This window comes from Equus caballus, chromosome 23, assembly GCF_041296265.1.
Source record: "Equus caballus isolate H_3958 breed thoroughbred chromosome 23, TB-T2T, whole genome shotgun sequence".
Lineage (NCBI taxonomy): Eukaryota > Metazoa > Chordata > Mammalia > Perissodactyla > Equidae > Equus > Equus caballus.
Window position 1 is genome coordinate 59,249,882 of NC_091706.1, and position 21,825 is coordinate 59,271,706.

A 21,825-nucleotide genomic window follows, 5' to 3' on the forward strand; every position below is an offset into this window, starting at 1 on the left:
GTATCACGTTGATTGATTTGCAGATGTTGAACCATCCTTGCATCACTAGAATAAATGCCATTTGATCATGGTGTATGATTCTTTTAACGTATTGCTGTATTCCATCTGCTAATACTTTGTCAAGGATATTTGCATCTATGTTCATCAGTGATATTGGCCTGTAATTTTCTTTTTTTCTGTTGTACTCATTTGGTTTTGATATCAGGGTAACGTTGGCCTCATAGAATAAGTTCGGAAGTATCCTGTCCTCTTCAATTTTTTGGAAGAGTTTGAGAAGGATAGGTAAAAACCTTCTTTGAACGTTTGATAGAATTCACTGGGGAAGCCATCTGGTCCTGGACTTTTGCTTTTGAGGAGGTTTTTGATTGCTGTTTCAATCTCCTTGCTAGCTATCAGTCTGTTCAGATTCTCAGTTTTAGAAGGTTGTATGATTCTAAAATTTTATCCATTTCTTCTTGATTATCCGGTCTGTTAAGGTAGATGTAGTCTTAGATTATTTGAAATTTTTCCTTTTTCTTAAGGTAAGCCTGTATTTCTATAAACTTCTCTCTTAGCACTGCTTTTGCTGTATCCTGTATATTTTGGTACACTCTATTTTCTTTCTTTTTTTTTCTGGAGACAAAGATTTGCACTGAGCTAACATCTCTTGCCAGCCTTCTATTTATACGTGAGCTGCCATCACAGCATGGCCACTGAAAGATGAGTGGTGTAGTTCCATTATCAGGAACCAAACCCGGGCTGCCAAGGCTTAGTGCACTGAACTTAATCATCAGGCTAGCAGGGCTGGGCCTGGTATGCTGTATGTCCATTTTCACTCATCTTCAGGTATTTTTTAAATTTCTCCTTTGATTTTTTTCATTGACCCAATAGTTGTTCAGTAGAATTTTGTTGAATCTCCACATATTTGTGGCTTTTCCAGTTTTCTTTCTGTTTGGATGATCTATCCATTGATGTAAGTGGAGTGTTAAAGTCCTCTTCTCTTATTGTATTACTGTCTATTTCTCCTTTTCTGTTAGTTAATAATTGCTTTATATATTTATGCGCTTCTATGTTGGGCATATAGATATTTATAGGTGTTATGTCCTTCTGTTGAATTGTTCACTTTATCATTATGTAGTGCTCTTCTTTGTCTCTTGCTACATTTTTTGTTTTAAGGGCTATTTTGTCTGATATAAATATTACTACCTGAGCTTTCTTTTTGTTTTCATTTTCATGGCTTAACTTTTTCCATCTCTCCACTTTGAGTTTGTGAGTGTCGTTAGGTCTGAAATGTGTCTCTTGTATGTAGCATACATACAGGCCTTCTTTTTTAATCGATTCAGCTACCCTAAGTCTTTTGATTGGAGCATTTAGTCCATTTACATTAAAAGTAACTATTCATAAGTGTGTACTTATTGTCATTTTGCTATTTTTTTCTGGATGTTTTTGTAGTTCTTTATTCCTGTATCCTTCTCCTGCTCTCTCCTTGTGATTTGATGGCTTTCTTTAATATTATGCTTGGGTTCCTTTCTCTTTATTTTTTGTGTATTTATTATAGGTTTTTGGTTTGTAATTACCATGAGGTTCATATACAATAACCTACGTAAATAGCGATCTATATTAAGTTGATGTCTTCTAAGTTTGACCTCTTACTCAGCCTTATACTTTTACTCCCCTCTCCACATTTTATGTTTTTTATAATTTTTTTTAAAGATTTTATTTTTTCCTTTTTCTCCCCAAAGCCCCCCAGTACATAGTTGTATATTCTTCGTTGTGGGTCCTTCTACTTGTGGCGTGTGGGACGCTGCCTCAGCGTGCTTTGATGAGCAGTGCCATGTCCGGGCCTAGGATTCCAACCAATGAAACACTGGGCCGCCTGCAGCGGAGTGCGTGAACATAACCACTAGGCCATGGGGCCAGCCCCTCCACATTTTATGTTTTTGATACTATATTTTACCTCCTTCATTTTCGTGTATACCTTAACCTCTTATCAAAAATATAGATAATTTTTGTACTTTTGTATTTTGACCTTCATACCAGCTTTATAGGTGGTTGATTCGCTACCTTTACTGTATATTTGCCTTTACCAGTGATGTTTTTTCTTTGAAAATTTTCTTATTTCTGTTTGTGACCCTGTCTTTTCCACTTAAATAAATCCCTTTAACATTTCTTGTAAGTCCAGTTTAGTGGTGAAGAATTCTTTTAGTTTTTGCTTGTCCAGAAAACTCTTTATCTCTTCTTCCATCCTGAATGATAACCTTGCCAGGTACAGTAATCTTGGTGGTAGGTTTTTTCCTTTCAGCACTTTGAATATATTGTGCCACTCCCTTCTAGCCTATAAAGTTTCTGTTGAGAAGTCAGCTGGTAGCCTTAATGGGTTTCTTTTGTATGTAACTTGTTGCCTTTCTCTTGCAGCTTTTGGGAGTCTCCCTTGACCTTTAATTCCTGCCATTTTAATTATAATGTGTTTGATGTGGACCTCCTTGGGTTCATCTTGTTTGGTACTCTCTGTCCTTCCTGTACCTAGATGTCTATTTCCTTCCCCAGGTTAGGGAAGTTTCCAGCTATTATTTCTTCAAATAAGTTCTCTGCCCCTTTGTCTCTCTCTTCTCTTTCTGGGACACCTATAATATGGATGTTAGTACACTTGATGTTCTAGAGGTCCCTTGGCTTGTCCTTATTCTTTTTAATTCTTTTCTCTGTTCAGCTTGGGTGATTTTCTCTACTTTTCATCAGGATCACTGATCTGTTCTTCTGTGTCATCTACTCTGGTATTGATTCCTTCTAGTGAATTTTCCATTTCTATTATAGTATTGTTCAGCTCTGATTTGCTTTTTTTATATTTTCTAATTCTTTTTCAAGTTCTCACTGTGTTCAGCTATTCTTCTCCCCAGATCAGTGACCATCCTTATGACCATTATTTTGTACTCTTTATACTATAGATTGTTTATCTCTTGTTTCATTTAATTCTTTTTCTGAGGATCTGTTCTTTTCTCTTATTTAGAACATATTTCTTTGTCTCCTCATTTTGCCTCTTTCTCTGTGTTTATTTCTTCATATTAGGTAGATTGGCTATGTCTCCTGAACTTGGAAATGCAGCTTTATGTAACAGGGCCCAATAGCTTGCTCCCCTTTTATCACCCATGCCAAATTCTCCAGAGGTGTCCCTTGTGTGGGCTGGATGTGTCCTTCTGTTGTAGTGGGGTTGCTATTGCTGAAGACATATGGGTAGGCTAGGCTGGCCCCCTGGCTGGCTGGTTGTGAAGGTTGGCCACGTGTGGCTGCTATAGGCACTTATGGGTGGGTAAGACCCCAGCATGGCTTTCTGAGAGTTCAGTAGCACACAAGTACTGCAGTTTTGCTGGTAAGTGAGTCAGGCCCCCAGTGTGACTGCTTGCTAGGCTCGGGGGCACACAAATGCTGTGGTTCCCTGTGGGGCAAGCTGTCTCTATTTTGGTGGGGGGTGGTGGGCCAGGTTTCAGGTCCTGCTTGCTGTGAAGTGCACAGCTGTTGTCAGCTAGCTTTTGGGTGGGGCATGCCTCTGGCATGAACTGGCTAATGGGTCAGGTGGGCCCCATGTGTGTCAGTGCACAACTGTTTCAGGCATTGGAAAGTGGGGCAGATTCCCCAGGTGGCTGTTTGTGACAGCCAACAGACATGTCCTGCTCTGGGCCCACAAGGCTGCCACAGGTCCACACAGCTGCTGCAGGTCTACACTGCTGCTGCATGCTTGCTGGTGGGTGGTGTCAGTCCCTGGGGTGGGCTGCCAGCTGCCTGGCTACATTTGATTGCCTTGGGTGCTCTAGTGGGTGGGGTGGACCCCTGCTCTATCAGGCTGGAGGGAAGATTCCAATGATGGCTGCCAGCCTCTGTGTCAGCACTACTAAACTAGGTCACAATAATGGCTCCCTCCAATGTCTCAGTCCCTGGGGGTCAGCCCAGCCACCTTCTGCCTCTCTAGGATGAATTCTGAGCTTAGCAAGTGAGTCTCTTTTACCAAGGGACCAGGCACTTTTCTATCTAGTGTTTTTGTGTTGGTTTCCAAATCGAGGGAGTCTGTGTGTGAGCCCTTTAAGAGCAAGTTTTCTTTTCCTGAAGTTCTATAGTTTGCCTTGACATACCCCCCATTGATTTTCACAGCCAGCAAAGCCAGGTATTATGGGATCTCATCTCTCTGGTGCTGAATCTAAGGGCTGGGGTGCCTAATGTGGATTTCGAAACTCCTGCTCCTCCAGGAAAACCTCTGTGCCTTTGAGATCACTGCCAGTTGGCCCTAAAACATCGCAGCTAGGGTGTGGTTTGTTCCTCAGTGGATCTCTTTCTCTGCCTCTTCCACCCTTGTCTGTGTTGTCCCTTGTTGTGTAGGTTCTTTTTAGGCAGTTTCCACGTCTTTCCCAGAGGAAATTATCCCACCGGTAGTTGTAGTTTTGTTGTGTCTATGGGAGGAGGCGAGTTCAGGACCCTCCTATACTGCCATCTTCCAAACTTCCCCTGTCTCTTGTCCTCAACTTCAAGTTCACTAAAAATTAGTTTAAAACATTAGTGAATTAAAAAAATTAATCTCCAAAGGTAAAAGTGTCGAGATACCATTGTATCTACAATATGATCCTAAACACTTGGGTACAAATCCACGCCTGCTTCTCCTTCCTTGTTGTCATCTTCTTTTTCTTCATTTTCCCCCCTAATACCAAGAGAAATCTTCAATCTGCCACAAGTGTTTGATTCACTTTCATAACAACATAAAATGATAGAAGATAGTACTGAAAATTGAAGTTGACTCTAAAAGAATACAAATCAAAATAACGTACCAGATGGGCATTAGGAAACATATTACACGATATCGAGATGAGACAATTCTTGATCTGCCTCCGTCGAAGCCTAAAGTGCTAGACAAGCAGTCTTCACAACCTCACTGTTTTCCCCCAACCATTCATCCTCCTCTCAGTTATTTGGGGGATTTCTGGAAAATATTGTGTTCCAGCCCTGTAGGGCATCTTACATTTATATTTATTCCATCAAAGAAAGTAACACATTTTGTGTCAAATAAAGTACTCTTGACTTAGGCTGGGCACATATCCTTTTCTCTCGATTAAAAATGATTGAAAACTAGAAAATACTAAAAAGGAATGTTGGATTCTTAAAGCATGCAAAACAGTTGCTCTAATGGGTTTTAAAGGTTTGCCAATGGTGTCCTGAAAGATAGTAGTCAGTTGCTGAGAGCTGATGCATCAGCTGGTCTGATATCAGCACAGCTTATGAAGCAGTGCTGTCAGTGTTTTCATTTGGGGTGGAGGAGAGAGACTGCATGGGGGTAGTTTATGAGAGTCTAATATAGACAAAGATTAGCAAAAACTTCGAGAGCCAAAGATCAGCAGTTGAAGTAGCAATTCCTCGCTGTATTTGTTCAAGATTCTCAGGAAAGGAAAAGTAAATGGCATGAGGTCTGTGACCTTACAGTGACGGCAACAGTTCTACTTATTTATCCTATTTAATTTTCTCAACTATTCTGTGAGTGAGATGTCAACAGTCCATTTTACATATGAAGGAACTAAGAGAAGAAGTAACTTGGTCTAAGGTTACAGAGCCAACACTTGTGGAGCCAGGATTTAAAGTTTGATCGGTCTGCTTCTAAAACCTGTATTCATTCTCTTCCAAAGTTATCCTTAATCTTAATTTTTATTTTTATACTTACCTTTGCTTAACCTTAGTCCTAATCCATGCCACCTTCTTATCATAGAATCAGAGAAACTGAGCAGACTTCCCAGAGACCCTAATGCTATCTATTACTGCACAGGCAAAGAGAGAGCAACTACATAGCTGTCATTATTATTGTCAGAAACCATTCCAGGGTCCCCAGGCTGATACTCTTCTTTCAGTGGAAATAAAACAGAATTATTACAGACAACATGGTTTAAATGATGTTTTGGGAATGAGTAAAACAAAAACTAGTGCCCTTATTTTCATTTCGTGATCAATAAAAGAGGTCACATGCTGCACTGACATTCATCATGCTCTAAGTAAAAAATCTTATACTCGAGTTTTCAAAGGCATCTCACGTTTAACAGAGATCAAGCACACTTGGTGCATGAACAAAGACAATAAATAGGGAAAAAATGGAGTTGCAGTTTTCTGTCAACTTTCTCTTTAAACATTGTTAGAGGGATCTAAAAATTCACATCAATCATGTATAAATGACTTTTTCAGTTTGTTCTGTTATTTATTGGAAGCATGAAAGCTTATGATAACCCTTGCTCAGACTGATAGACTATTTGTGCTGGAAATTTCTTTAGCTATCTTCTATTCTACTTACTGCCCCCATCACTCTACAGACAAGGAAGTGGAGCTTACTGAAGTTACGTGGATTCATAGAGTAACTTGGTTGTGAGGAGTAGAAACGAGCAGAAATTAAATTCAGTGCGTTTTTCCAAGGGGCCATATATTCTGTACTAAAAATTGGAAAATTGCCTATCATAGGATTTCTAAGCCATCTCAGGGACACCTTAATGAGTGCTACCATCCATTTGTTTTGATCTTAAGTTTTGTAAGACAGCGTAGGTCTGCAAATCGTGGGAAGCACATGAAGGGCTGGATACTGTGGATGGAGAAGCCTAGGGCTAGAGGATGACATTTTACACTGGGGACCATAGCTTCTAGTTTGCCAGGGAGGGTCGCGGTTTAAACTGTTATCTGCCTGTGATTATTAATAGTGTCCTTTTCACGCTCAAGGATTTCTTGGTTTGGACAATAAATTTTATGATCACACAAATTTTAGCTTAAGTAAATATTACTTCTAGTCTTTGTCATGAGAGTCTATAATTCCTCGCCTAGATATGCAATATTCCTTATTAAAGAAAAATGCCATTATAAAGTAGATCTTCACGGTTATTTTCAATTCAATGTGAAGTAATTTATCAAATTCTTTTTATCTGACACCTAAAATATAATTGATGTATTAAGGGTACGAGATGGCAGAGCAAAAGGACATTGGATTATATGGCAAAAACAACATTGAAAAAAGGGATCTAAAGTGAAAATGAGGAAAAAACTCACATATCTTCCAATTTTGCCCATGGATAGTCTGGGTTATAAGCATGTTAGTACTTATTTTTTCTACAGAGAAGAGCACCAAGTTACATGAATTAAAGAAGGGATTTGGCCTTGGAAGTTAGGAGAGAATGGTCTGTAGAAAAGTCATCTGAGCTTCCATATATGAAAAACCATGGACTTTAACTTACACAGGCAAATATATGTGTGTGTGTGTTCTTGCATGTGTGTAGTTGTGTGAAAAAACATTCACTTAATACACTTCAGTGAAGGGGAGGAAGCCAAGATGAGCTATCAGAGAGTTTTATAATTCAATATTAAAAATGAAATGAAGGAACTATATGGTGATTTAATGAAATTTTGGAAAGTCTGTTAGCTATTTTAATTGAGTGCACTTGGCAGGAAAAAAATTCTCAATGGAACCCATAAATTTAAAGTAGCTTGTATTTACTCTTTCCTGCTATAATAAAGATTATTATTTTTTGTTTATTTGAAGTTTCAGGAAATGAGCTTGTTCTCATCTTAATACACTTCACATTATGCCTCTATAAAGAGAGGATCCATCAGTGATATATTATCAAGAATGTTGCTATGAATTTTCCAGATCAATATCTTGCAAGTGTTTTCCACAGAATTCATCAAGATAAAACATTTCCCCAACACTTAAGTTTGGGAAGAAGGTGTCATTCTGTCCAGGGAAATTATTTCACCTCACAATCCTAGTAGTATATGCCATGAACCCTGATTTCACAACACAGTGTTGAGAGTTTTTTTCCTTGTAATTAAATAAGCAAAATAATTTCTATGTATTATAGAATCTAAGCTTTAGAGTGACTGGCATAAATTCTATTCCAATGTTACAATATAACAACTTCCCTTTCTTTTTTCTACCATGAAAATAATAATAATAAAATCAGAAGGGCTTTTCCATGTTCAGTTTTCTTGAAGAATAAACATGCATTAATATAAAATAAATCTAATTTTTATGTTATAGTAGTTTGGGTGAATGGACATTCAAATTTTCTCTTTTTAATAACTCCCACTAACAGATACTTTCATTTGTTTTAAATGGCTATTATGTCCAGTGATTTTTGTTTCTAAAGCATGTTAAAGATACAGTGAAACTATGTAAATCTAATTACAAGTCTATGTAGTCTATGTAAAATTAATTACACGTGTTCTTGTTTTGAAAGCTATGGTTGCGAGAGAAATCTCTAAATGACATCTAGCGTATAATCTTAGGGAAAACAAACATGCTTAAATGAATGGATCATAATCTCCATATTTGTTCTCAATTCTTCTTACTCTTTTGTTAAATAAACACTTTTAGAAATTCTTAGTTAAGGCCATCATCAGCTTTTTATTTTAAGGTCAAGGACATGGCTATCCAAGTTTAATAGCTCACTACCTTAAGATTTTCAGTAGAGCACTGATTTCACTAGAATTGCTACTTACATTCAAGTTTTTTCCTTTCATTAAATCTATCAGAAGGCATAAATAAAATTACCCAACTCTTTTTCACACACATATTGCTTAACTATGGGAATGGCACTATATATTGATTAAAAATTACTAAAATTATTGCTTATGGAGAATTAATTACAAACTAACTCTGGTGCTAAGGGACAAAATAGGTGTATTTGACCTATCAACAAAAATAACTCCAACTTGGTTGACTCAATCTCTGCTCTTTCCCCTTTCAATCATATATGACAGTAGCAAAAAATGTAGTAGGAATAATGTCTACATGAAGACCTTACTGATTCTGCCCTCCCTACGATGACAGGTTTATGACATATTTTTCAGCCATTGGAATTCTACTATGTCAATGCTGAAATCATATCCAAAACAAACCATAATTCTTTCAACACCATAATGTGCACTCTTTCCTCCAAAAGTAAGGTTATGACACTGTTTCATGTTTGAACAAAAACAGACGAAAACTAGAAAACTAGAAAGAAATTTAAGTAAATAATAGGTTGCTTTATATTATTATTTATACATGATTATTTTTAATGAGTAGAAACTGGCCGATCTACTGGAACTTTTTTTAAAAAGTCTAATTCAACAGAATCCTTACTGGCATCACATAATACAAAGAAAAGTCATGTAGCAAATTAGTCTTTTCCTTGGAAATGGCAATATTGTATTACATTCAAAAAGCATTTCAATCAAAACATGAAAAAATATCATGAGGAAGATGGCGGACTAGGAAGCTTCAAGCCCTTATTGCCCTACGGTGAAACAACAACAACAACTGCATGTGGATTAAAATAACTTTATAGGGGATCTGGAAATTAGTCAGTGATCTACAGCAACCAAGCAATTGCCCAATCAGGAAAAGGCACATTAAAAATAGTAGGAAATTTTTTGGTGTTTCTACTCTCTCTTACCCCATTCCCTCCCCTGTGCAGTGCTGCATTGTCAGCAGGAAGTGGTCCATTCCTAGTTCCCTCCCTCGGGCCATAAAGAGGAGGGCAGAACATATTTCCAATGTTCTAATCTGTCTGTGCACTGACAAGGAACTGGTTTCTGTTTTATGTGACTTGGAACTCAGATGGGGGAAGAACAGCATAGTTTAGATCTCAGGCTGGAAGCCACGTAAAGTGGTGGCAGGCATGTGAAAGCTGCAGGGGCACTGCAGATCCACAGAAACGTAGGGGTAAGAGACAACAGGCAGAAGAATAAAACAGAACAGCTAAGGCACTGAGAAGCTGAAGTAAGACTCTTTGGGAAATTCAGAATTTAAGAGAAGCTGTGAGTGACATCAGTAAGATGGTAGACTCGGAAGCTCCAGGGTCTCATTACCTGACAGAAATATTAAGTAAATAACCATAGCTCTGGGATGCTCTGGAAACAAATCAAAGATCTACATTGTGGATGAGGTAGTGAGGAGGAGAAAGTATACACAAATGCCCAGACAGGACACATAACCAGAAAATGCCTGAGCAGGCCTAAGCCTTTATACTGGGCTTATTAGTGATAGTCTTCTCCTGCATGCAGCCAGTTTGTAAAGATTGAGAGAATTGGCTGCTTTCTTAAATGCCCAGTTTTCAACAAAAGATCACAAGGCATTTAAGGAAATAGAAATATGGCTCATTAAAAGGAATAAAGTAAATCTTCAGAAACTGTCCTTGAGGAAACACATGCATCAGACTTACTGGACAAGATTTTAAAACAACTGTCTTAAATATGTTATAGGCGTTAAAGGAAAATATGGAGAAAGAACTCAAGGAAATCAGAAAAATGATATATGAAGAGAATGAGAATATAAAAAAAGAGACAGAAATTATAAAAAAGAATCAAATAGAAATTCTGGAGCTGAAAAATACAACTGAAGTGAAATATTCACTAGTAGGGTTCACCAGCAGCTTCAAACAGGCAGAAAAAAGAATCAGTGAACTGGAAGATACGTTATTTGAAATTATTGAGTCTGAGAAGCAAAAAAGAAAAAAGAATGATGAAAAGTGTACCAAGCCTAAAGGACTTACAGGACACTCATAAGTGTGTTAAGACCAATATATGCATTATGTAAGTCTCAAAAGGGGCAGAGTCAGAGAAGGGGGCAAAGAGATTATATGAAAAAATAATGGCTGAAAGCTTCCAAAATTTGAGGAAATACATGGATCTACAAATCGAAGAGGCACAATGAACTGCAAAATGGCTAACCTAAAGAGACCCACACTAAGAAACATTATAATCAAATTGTTAAATGCCAAAAACAAAGAGAAAACCTTGAAAGCAGCAAGAAAAAAACAACTCATCACATACAAGGAATTCCATGAGATTATTAGTATATTTCTTAGCAGTAACCCTGCAGGCCAGAAAGCAGCAGGATGATGTACTTAAAGTGCTTAAAGAAAAAATAAAAGATGTCAACCTAAATTCTATATTTGGCAAAACTATTCTTAAAAATGAGAAAATAATTAAGATATTCCCAAACAGACAAAAGCTGTGAGAGTTCATTATTGCTAGATTTTCCCTACAAGAAATGTTAAAAGGGAGTTCTTTACATTCAAATGAAAAGATGCTAGACAGTAACTGAAGTCATATGAAAACACAAAATTCTCTGGTAAAAGTAAATATATGGACAAATATAAATAATAGTATTATTGTAATTTTGGTTTGTAATTTCACGTTTTCTGTAGGATTTAAAAGACAAACTCATAAAAAATAGTTATGTCTATGTTAATGAGTACACAATATATACAAAGGGGGAGTGAAGATATAAAGAAGCAGAGTGTTTGTATGTGATTGAAGTTGGTATATGGAAAAGTTATGAAGATGGATAGTGATGACAGATGCACAACAATGTAAATGTATTTCCTACCACAGAATGGTACATTTAAAAATGGTAAAAATGGCAAATTTTATATCATATATATTTTATTACGATAAAAATGTATTTGGATCTAGTTAATTTATTTTTTCTGCAGTTTTATTGAGATATAATTGACATGTAGCACTATATAAGTTTAATGTGTAAACATAATGGCTTGACTTAATGTATTGTGAAATGATCACTAGAATGAGTTTAGTTAGCATCCATCATCTCATACAGCTACAAAATATATATTTATATATATATTTTTCCATTGTGATGAGAACTCTCAGGATCAATTCTCTTAACAACTTTCAAATATAGCATACAGCAGTGGTAACTGCTGTATCATTATTTTGTATATTACATCCCCAATACTGATTTATCTTATAACTGGAAGTTTCTACCTTTTGACCACCTTCATTCTATGTCCCTACTTCTCTCCTCTGATAACCACAAATCTGATCTAGCTAATTTTTGATAATATGGTTTCATTTAAAGAAAAGCATGCCATTTGACAACATAATATCAAATTATATACATCCAAATTGTCTCAACGACATATCAGCCAAGCTCTCACACTGGAAGCAAATGGACCGTTACACAGCCCACTAGAGCAAATGCCTGGGAAAGTGATGGAGCTGTCACACTTGCTGCATGGGTGGGAGCCCTACACCCTCTGTCAGAATCATGCTGTCCTCCTGGATCATCTTCATGCCTATTGCCCGCGTGCCATCCCTAGTTTCAAATGGCTGGACAAATAATTAGTTTTCCCAACACAGAGATGGAGTGCGCAATCAATCTCCTGCAACAAACTCTCATCATCACCATTCAGTTGTAATTCTACTGTCATAAGATTGGTTTGTACCCAATGAAACAAGACAAAATGGATAGATTGCAATGCATTAAACAGCTAATGGGAAAGCAAAAGTTGAGCAAAATTGATAAGTTGAATCTTAAGTTGAATGAGATAGCCAGACTTGCACACATTTAATGCACACATTAATTGCACACATTTAATTCTTCTTATATAATTTTTCATTTCCCTATGTAAAGGGGAATTTTAGATCCCTTTAGACTGAACATTCATTCAATGGAGGTAAATAAAGCCACTTCCTCTCTTAATACCTCCTCTAAATTTTCACTTATCTTTTAATTTGGGGCTATCTAGGGAATTGTTGATGTGGGGTAGCAATACCACCTTTATCAGTCATCATGGAAATATTAGTTAAAACTACAACAGAATATCACAACACAGCTACCAGGCTGTTAAATAAAAATCCCTAATAATTGCCAAGTGTTGGTAAAAATGTGAAACAACTAAAACTCATACTCTGCAGATGGGAATGTAAATTAGCACAACCATTTTGGGAAAGTATCATTATCTATTAAAAATAAACACATTAACCACATATAAGTAATTGCGTATCCCACAGAACTGTGCACATGCATGTCCCAAAAGAAACGTATAAGAATGTAAGAGCCATATGGCCACAATGGAATAGTATACAGCACCAAAAATTACATTACTGCTACATATAGAAATCTCACATATATAATAGTCAGAACAAGAGCCCACACAACAAAACAAGTAGAAACTCTACTATTCCATTTACATAAAACACAAAGATGAAACAATCCTTAGTATTTGAATTCAGGAAAGTGGTCATCTTATGGAGGATAGGGATTTATGACTTAGAAAGAAAAAAGAGCATCTTCAATTATGTTAGTTATATTCAATTTCCTAATCTGAATAGTTATTACACAGGTTGGTGGACTTTGTGATAATTTATTGAGCTGTTCACTTGTGGTTTGTGCACTGTTCTGAAGTATGTTTCAATAGAAATCTTTAATTAACCAATAATAAATTATTATTTTATGTCAGAAAAAATAGAAGAGATTAAAATAGAAAAATAAAAGTCACAATTATTCCACTGGTGCATTGACTTCAAGTGTTTTTTTCTATATGTATGTTCACACATGGACAGTTACTCAGTATCAATATTTTCTAGGTTAACAAAAGTTATCAAAATTGTTTAAGGATCACAAGAAAATCCCAACAGACCAAGCTTCTATAGCCTAGAAGCATGGAGCATTAAAAAGAAACCCAAAATATCTATCAGATCCAAAATAATCTTTTGTCTTGGTTTATCACTAGATTTTCCTAATTTTTAAATAATAAGAAATTCTCATGCAATGTAAAAAAAAATCTCAGATCTTAGCGAATAAATTCTAGAGTGGTGAAAACCCCTTCCATTTCTTTCTTGAGCAAGATATTTTTCCCTTGTGACTCTGATTAGAGCATCTTTTTTAATTTATTCTTTTCTCTTTTTTTATGAATAATTAACTACATGTTTGATTTCTGTTGTCCATATTGGTCATTTTTTTCTCACATCATTTACATTGTTTGTGCTTGTCCTCTTCATTCTAAGAGTTCTTCTTCAGTTTGATTTCCACAAATCTAATTATATTATTTGTTGCCTCCAAAGGCAGATTTAATTCTTCTGTTATATTTTCTGTTTCCTTTCACAACCAGAAGGACCACAACTACAATATACAACTACATACTGGGGGGCTTCGGGGAGAAAAAGAAGGAAAAAAAAATAAGATTGGCAACAGATGTTAGTTCAGGTGCCAATCTTTAAAAAAAATTTCTGTTTCCTTTCAATCCTTTGCATTTCAAGTTTTTCATTCTCTACAGCTTTTATTTCTAAGTCAATCAATGCATATGTAAGGATGACAAACAATTTCTAAAATATTTTTTTGGTTTCCCTATCAACTCATTCTTCTATATATGCTTTACCTCTGAGGTTTTCATTTTCCATGTCAAAGTAATCCTTATCCAGATTTTGTGTGGCTTTGATAGGGGTGTTGCTATTGTTTGTTTACTAATCTGTGAACGTGATAAAATCTGATGAAGGGGAGTGATTTTCAAGAGACAAATCATAAGATTGACTCTTAACCCTTGGTCCTACTGATAACTTGGTTTTCAGCAGAAAGCATCTGTGCAGAGTTCATTGACCTTCCCGCCTTCCAGGGACACTGGGATCTGGGGCCTATGTGAAAGAATGTGTCTGGGCTTGGAGCCAGAGATGGCCACTCCAGCCCTGACCCCAAGGCACAAGTTAGTAAGGAAATGTCCTGCGTCATGTTCCTTGTCTGGGCTGGCCACCCTGATGGGCACCTGACTGGATTATAGAAACATCCCATCCGTGGGAACAAAAAGAAACATTCCATCCATGGGAAAAAGAAGAAATAACTCAAAGTATCCAACTGCCTAAAACCCTGCGTCAGAACCCAGATAATCTTAGACTAAAAAGGAGTCACAAGCATAGAACAATTGGGAGTCTCCCTGAGGAGAGGACACTTTGCCTCAGACCCAGACAATTGGCACTCCCGCCCGCCGTAAAACTTTTGGGACTTCCCCGGCTGATTGCAATGTGGATGTTGTAAGTACCAATTTGTTGTTTGCTTCCCCACTCCTTGTTCTGTTCCCCTTTATCCCGGCTCCTTGTTCTGTTCCCCTTTATCAATAAACTCTGATTGCTTAAACAACTAAGTAGCCTTGGCGGTACCTGTCATTCCTTGCCCTTTGTGGCTGCAGACAACAGCATCTAAGCTTCACAGTTGAAGAGTAGATTGTGAACAACCTTGGGACCAAATTCCAATGAATATCAGGCATTTATCTGAAACAACTCCACTAGGACGTCAGTGAATCATCTTTTCTCCCCACTCTGTGCTCCTCTGATCCTGATCTGATGGAGTACTATACACACACAAACACACACACAGTGATACTGTCTCTACTTCCATCATCGCCACACCTACAGTGCCTGTGGGTCTGTATCTCTCTCTCCTTGGATGAGATGCATTTCTCTAAGTCCTTCCTCCCTTTCTGCCCTTTCAGAGGGAGCAGGAGAGAGAATCCTCAAACTAATATAAACATAAAGGTATTGATTGAAGAGAGGTGCCCAGGTATGACTGCTTAACTTTCTGAGTCATACAAATCTTGGATCTCTGAGTCAGGGGGCAGAAAGTCAGTGAGGAGCACAGTGTCTCTCTCTATTATTTAAGGCCGTGGTTTTGCTCTACTTCAGACTGTGAATTTCAATTTAGCAATGCGGAGTCTTCCAAGAAGCTAATAATAGATTGGTTCAAAGTCTCAGTTTTGAATGTTGTAATAAATTTTCATCTTTCTCTATGCTCTTATAGCCATTTTAAGCTGCATCAAGTGCTGTTAAGCTGGTAGAACTTTAAATCAACAGCAACAACAAGAATTTCTGACATCTTAAACTGTGACAAAAAACCATTCCATCAGCATCATTTGGAGAAAAATTCAATCTTCCTCTAATATTTACTCACAACCACAAGTTATTCCTGAACATCTGTGCAATATTACTTTGACACAGATGACAAAATAGTTACTAATAAAATAGTATATGTAAATATTTGGATCCCTTTCAGTAGAACTGAGAATGCCACAAAGCCATCTTAAAAAGTCAATTTTGATGGCTGACTCAGCGTGCATTTTACTTTGCACCGAAAGTGTTGCAGTTTTCCATGGTAGTCTTCGAAATGAACAAGTAACATTTATTTTCAGGCGCTTTCAATACAGTGGGGAGATAAGTTCATTTTCATTTCGCAGCTGGCCAAGATCCACTTTTACGTCTTAGAATTATAAAAGGTCTATATATCACTTGGGAACTGACAAGGCCCAGCCTTCTAAATACAACATAACTTCTCTTTTTGAGGAATGTACAAAATGAAAATAAAAGAGAAAAAAAAAACATATCTTGAGAAATTCTGTCAACAATCTATCATATACATGAATAAACTTAAAAGAAATCATTCCTATAAACTTCCAACTGTTTTTTCACTCTTTCCATCAATTGTTTCATATCATTCTTTTAAGATGTTTTATCATTGTCAGTTTTCTTGTGCCTGTTTCATTTGAACAATTTGGAGTCTGATATTTTTGTCCCTAGACCATAAAGCAGGTTTCCTGCTGTATGTTGAGGCAGTATGGGGCAATATGAAAAGACCTGGGCTAGGAGACAGAAGGTCTAGGATCGAGTGTTAGATTTGCCTCATATTAGCTCTATTGGTGCTATATGGCTTACCGTCTGGTCTACAGGCTAGCGTCAGTCTGCAGATGCTAACTGGTCTGCACCATGTGGAGTACAGAAATTGAGAGAAAACATTAGGAACTTTTATAGCCATTTGGCAGAGTAACTCTGTATCTCTAGAATAATGACAAATAATAATTAAAATGTGGACTTGTGTATTTTGTGTTTTCCTTTTAGTCATTTCTTTTCTCTGACAATGATCTTTTAGTAATTCTACAAAAACATTCAGTCTGTAATGGATTAAAACAGTTTAAAAATAAACTGATCCTGGGCTGGTCCTGCGGCCTAATGGTTAAGTTCATCATGCTCTGCTTCGGCAGCCTGAGTTTGCAGGTTTGGATCCTGGGCATGGACTTATACCACTCATCAGCCATGCTGTGGTGGCAATCACGCATAAAATAGAGGAAGATCGGCACAGATGTAGCTCAGGGCCAATCTTTCTCAGCAAAAAATTAAATAAATAAACTGCTCCTTAACCACAGAGTCTGACAGACACTGAGCTATATGACATCCAGTGAGCCAGTTAACCACTCAGGACCTCAATTGCTCCATCTGTAAACATATAACTAATGATCCCTATCTTGTTTTCTATAGAGATTTTGTGAATACTAAACAAAATTACTTATTCATTTATTGTTTGTAAACTATAAGGCTTCGCATAAATATACAGTTTTTTATTCTAAGTAATAGCCATTTTGGAAATAGAATGATATCTCAGCTAAAAGAAGCCTGGCATTTATTAGATACCCAATAAATGTTTGTTGCTTTATGAAAAAATACCAGAATAGAAACTCTGGCATCAGACAGAGCTGCACTCTCATTTTTGTTTGTAAACTATGTTTTGGCATAAAAAACAATGTCAACAGATTTAATGACACATAGATAACATACCCATGAGTCACCTTTTTCCACTTACCGATTTGACTTTTTGGAGTCCTCATGCTGGTGGTGGTCACCGTCAGTGTTCTGCTCTGAGCCTCTTCTCAAAAGCCTATATCAAGGCTGCCAACAACAACAAAAGTATATTAAAAAATTATAGGAGGATTTTCATATATTAATGACCACACCAATAATAATTCAGATTTACTTAACATGTTCTGTAAAAGCATTTAAAGAAACACAATTGAGATTAACCCACTTCGTGTTTGGGTTTTTGCATCTTGAAATCAAGTATATTGTCATGTTTATCTAGGAGTTCTCAGAACATGACAAAGTATCTAAAACCCAGGCACTCATTAAATTAGTCTTTTTTATTAAATAGATGAATGAATGAAACATGTCTAAATACAATATATCTGAAGATTTTCAACCTTCAACTCCAAAAGGCAAAATGGTGTTTTGTTTGCAGAGAAGGAGAAAACAGACCTGAAGGAGAAAGTATTTTTGCTCTGTCAATAAACCTGCCATTTCAAAGGTTAAACATTTGACAATGTATCAACATGCAAGTCACAGATTATTCCTTGTGGTTTCAGTATTTAATAATTATTAGACAAATCTGAAAATCTATTATCGAAAATGATGATGATATACTTAGGCAGGAAAATTTAAATACAATCAATTAGAAGCTTGAATCTACTTTTGGAGTAATTGTAAGGTTGAAAAGGGGAAATGGAACGTTCTTTTAAAATTAGAATAAGACTTTTCCATTGTCCTGATGACTCTTCCTTCTTACCCTACTCCCAAATCCACCTTAACTCCCTTTCTCAATCCACTAAAAGAGGGAAGGATAAAGGAGAGAGAAAGAGAAGTTGACAAAAAACAGTAAAAGCTATTCTAGGATAGTTTTCATTAACTCAAAACAAGTGTAATGAGGTGAAATACTTTCTTAAAATAATTAGAACAGCAATCACTTGCCAGTAAACCTCACCCTTGTATACCAGAATTCCTGCTTGACACTGCTGCTTTTGTGACAAATAATCAGAGTGATAATTATTATTTTGCTGCTTACAATGTGTCAGGATCTGTTCTTATCATTTTATAGGAATTATCTAATTTCATATTTACAACCACCTTGTAAGGTTGGTATATGTATCTTTCCTATTTTTAAAGATGAGAAAACTGAAGCATCGTTTAAGTAAATTATTCAAGATCCACTGTAATCAATAGAATCAATGTGAAACTTCCCAGAGCCCATTCTCTTAATCTCCAAGATTTATACTATCTTTCAAACTTGATCCAAATTGGAACTCTTGATTTTCCCCACGTACCTACTTAGGTCTTCTCCTACTTCCTAGGAAATTGACACCTCCGCTTTGTATTCAAGCCAGAAATGGGGCAATCTTCCTTAATAACTTCCTTTTCTGTGATGATTAGGTACCCTAAATACAGCTTGAATCCATACAGCTCTCTCCTTTCACTAGGGGAAGCCTAGATTGTCTGTCACTTAGATACAGCAAAAGCCTTCTACTCACGGATCCCACTTGTGTCCCCTTCTACAGTCCATTGCTCACACTCTGGCAAGCATAAACTGTTTTTGCTATCTTTTTTTTTAAAGATTTTATTTTTCCTTTTCCTCCCAAAGCCCCCCAGTACATAATTGTGTATTTTCAGTTGTAGGTCCTTCCAGTTGTGGCATGTAGGATGCCACCCCAGAAGGGCTTGACGAGCAGTGCCACGTCTGTGCCCAGGATTTGAACCAGCGAAACCTGGGCTGTTGAAGCAGAGCCTGTGAACTTAACCACTTGGCCACGGGGCTGGGCCCTGGCAAGGGTAAACTTTTTAAAGAAGCGTAAATCTTCACTTTATCACCATGCTTAAAATTCTTCAATGGCTTTCTATTGCACTTGGAGTAAACTCTAGTCATCTTTTTGTGGCCTACAAGCTCTGACATGAACTGGCTACAGTCTACCTCTCAAATATTACCCTATACAGCACTCCCTCATTTTCATTGGGCTCCCACACATTCTTCTACTAATAAGCCATGATGTTCAGCATCTAAAGACTTTGCTTTTCAGGAAATCAAGCCTAGAATGCTCTGCAATTGGATCCTTTTCATGCCTCACGTCTCCATTCAAAAGTCACTTTCTCAAAGTTTTTTCCTTATACTCCAAAGCGTCCCACCTCTCATCCCAACCTATAATCATATTTTTAATTTACTGTTTAATTGTCTATTATCTCTCTTTCCAACTGGAATGTGCATGAATATTTGTGAATATGTATAGGCCAGGGTCAAATATTTAGAGACTTTTAAATCACTTGTCTCCTATCTACATATCTGATCAATAACAAGCCAAAAGGGAAACCAGTAACTATCAAACAGCACTAAAGTAAGCTTGCACAACAAGGTCCCAGCATTATTATTATAAGACATATACTTTGGTTTTATTCACACAAAACAATAACCTGCAAGATTCTATTAATTTAATTAGCAGCATTTTTTTCCCTAGATGAATCATTCTGCTACAATACCTGCAACCTCACTCAGCTTTGTTTCTGTATTTTGTGTGTGTGTGTATGTGTGTGTGTGTGGTTTGGTGTAAAACATTGTTTCTCAAGTTTAAAGTGTCTATGAGTTACCCGATATTTATACGCACATTAATCAAACAGGTTTTTGGTTCAACGAGTCTAGGGCAAGGCTCAAGAGTCTGTATTTCTGTATTTATCACAAGCTTAGGTTATGCTGATGGCACTGATCCATTGACTACACTTTGGGACAAGAATTCAGATGATAGGTAGCAGTTCCAGATGATTTCAAAATGGTACTTGAATAATTCATGCAGTGTGCATGTGTATGTTTTCCATTTGCAAAAATGTTACTATAACTGATGAAGTTGTTTTAAACTTACATTTTCCTATTTCAAAAAAGTGTCACCACTGTGAGATCAACAATACTAAACAAGCAGTTAGCAAATCTTACATACTTCTGCTCTTATTTACTTTGTACTCTGTCAATAATTCTGAATAAAGATTTTCCTCACTTTGAAAAACGTGTGTATCTTGATGTCACCTAGTGCAGGCTCCCTTGAATTTAATAATACATAACAAAACACAGGAAATATTGGCTTTTTGTCACTGGTTAATAAGATTTTGGGAACTTTTGCTTTCTTCTGCACTTTTTTATATATTTCCAGTATCTTTTACCCTAAAAATTTTAGCTACCATTTATTGTCTTACAATACACCATGCTAAGTATGCATGCTTGTATAATTTCATATACATATATACGTGATATTATTTCATTTAATTCATAAATTTATAAAATTCATGTTAATAATAATTGTTCTAATTTTTAGGTACTTACTAATGGCCAGGTGCTGTATTAATGTTTTGCATGTATTAATTCCTTTAATTCTCATTTAAAAAAATAAGCTATTAACATGCTGAGTTTTTAGGTGAAGAAATTAGTTCAAGATTACATAGTATAGGGGCTGGCCCAGTGGTGCAGTGGTTAAGTTCACATGGTCTGCTGCCGTGGCCTGGGATTCGCTGGTTCAGGTCCTGGGTGTTGACATATGCACTGCTTATCAAGCTACGCTGTGGCAGGCATCCTATATATAAAGTAGAGGAAGATGGGCATGGATGTTAGCTCAGGGCCAGTCTTCCTCAGCAAAAAAGAGGAGGATTGGTGCAGATGTTAGCTCAGGGCTAATCTTTCTCAAAAAAAAAAAAAAAAGCTCATATGCTTTAAAAGTGGCAAAACTGAGATTCAAATTCAGGTAGTCTAGACTTTATTTTTCTAATCAAGGGAAAATTAATATTTTTGAAGAATCAAGTCAATATCTTCCTTAACGGAAGATATTTTAGGCAGCCAGTAGTATTACAAGAAAAACAGAACACTCAGCCTCTATATGATGTAGTTTATTAAAAAATATATATTTATGTCACAATAAGAATTATTTGCAAAAGCGCAGGAAAAATCTTTACAAATTCTACAGAATACTGATTCTAGCCCTTGTTTCCAAAATTTAACAAAGATCATTTCATTGCTAAATGTTACTTGGAATTATTATTGATGAAGATCTTTCTGAAGGCACAGGTTTTATCACTGTTGAAAGGGCAGAAGGGAAATAAATAGATCTTGAAAGAAATAAGTTTTCAAGAAAGGTGGACCCGTGTAACAAGAATATTCTTATTTCTGATATTTGCAGCCAAATTTCCAAATAGCAAAACACTCCATATGCATTTCTCCAAATTCCAGTAAAGAAATAGTCACCGTTGGTCATACCTACAATCACCATTTCTCCCGTTATGAGTACCGTTACTGAAGCATGTCTTAACTATCGGAACCATGTATACACACACACACACACACACACACACACACACACAAACATATCCATATAAGGGAACTTTTTGGAATCATGACTGCATTACATTTGGGGAAAAACTTAATAGGGGCACTTATGAAACAAAATT

The 21,825-nt window shown here is 36.6% G+C and overlaps 1 protein-coding gene across 6 annotated transcripts in view; it reads right to left on the minus strand.

Moving 5' to 3' along the window:
- The window catches only part of LINGO2 (leucine rich repeat and Ig domain containing 2), a 1,108,249-nt gene that overhangs the window by 461,649 nt on the left and 624,775 nt on the right, over window positions 1-21,825 (minus strand). For all 6 annotated transcript variants that reach the window (XM_070248727.1, XM_070248724.1, XM_070248729.1 and 3 more), the window contains exon 4: window positions 17,387-17,472. The gene's annotated coding sequence lies outside the window, so the exon portion shown is untranslated. The remainder of the gene's footprint in view (window positions 1-17,386; window positions 17,473-21,825) is intronic.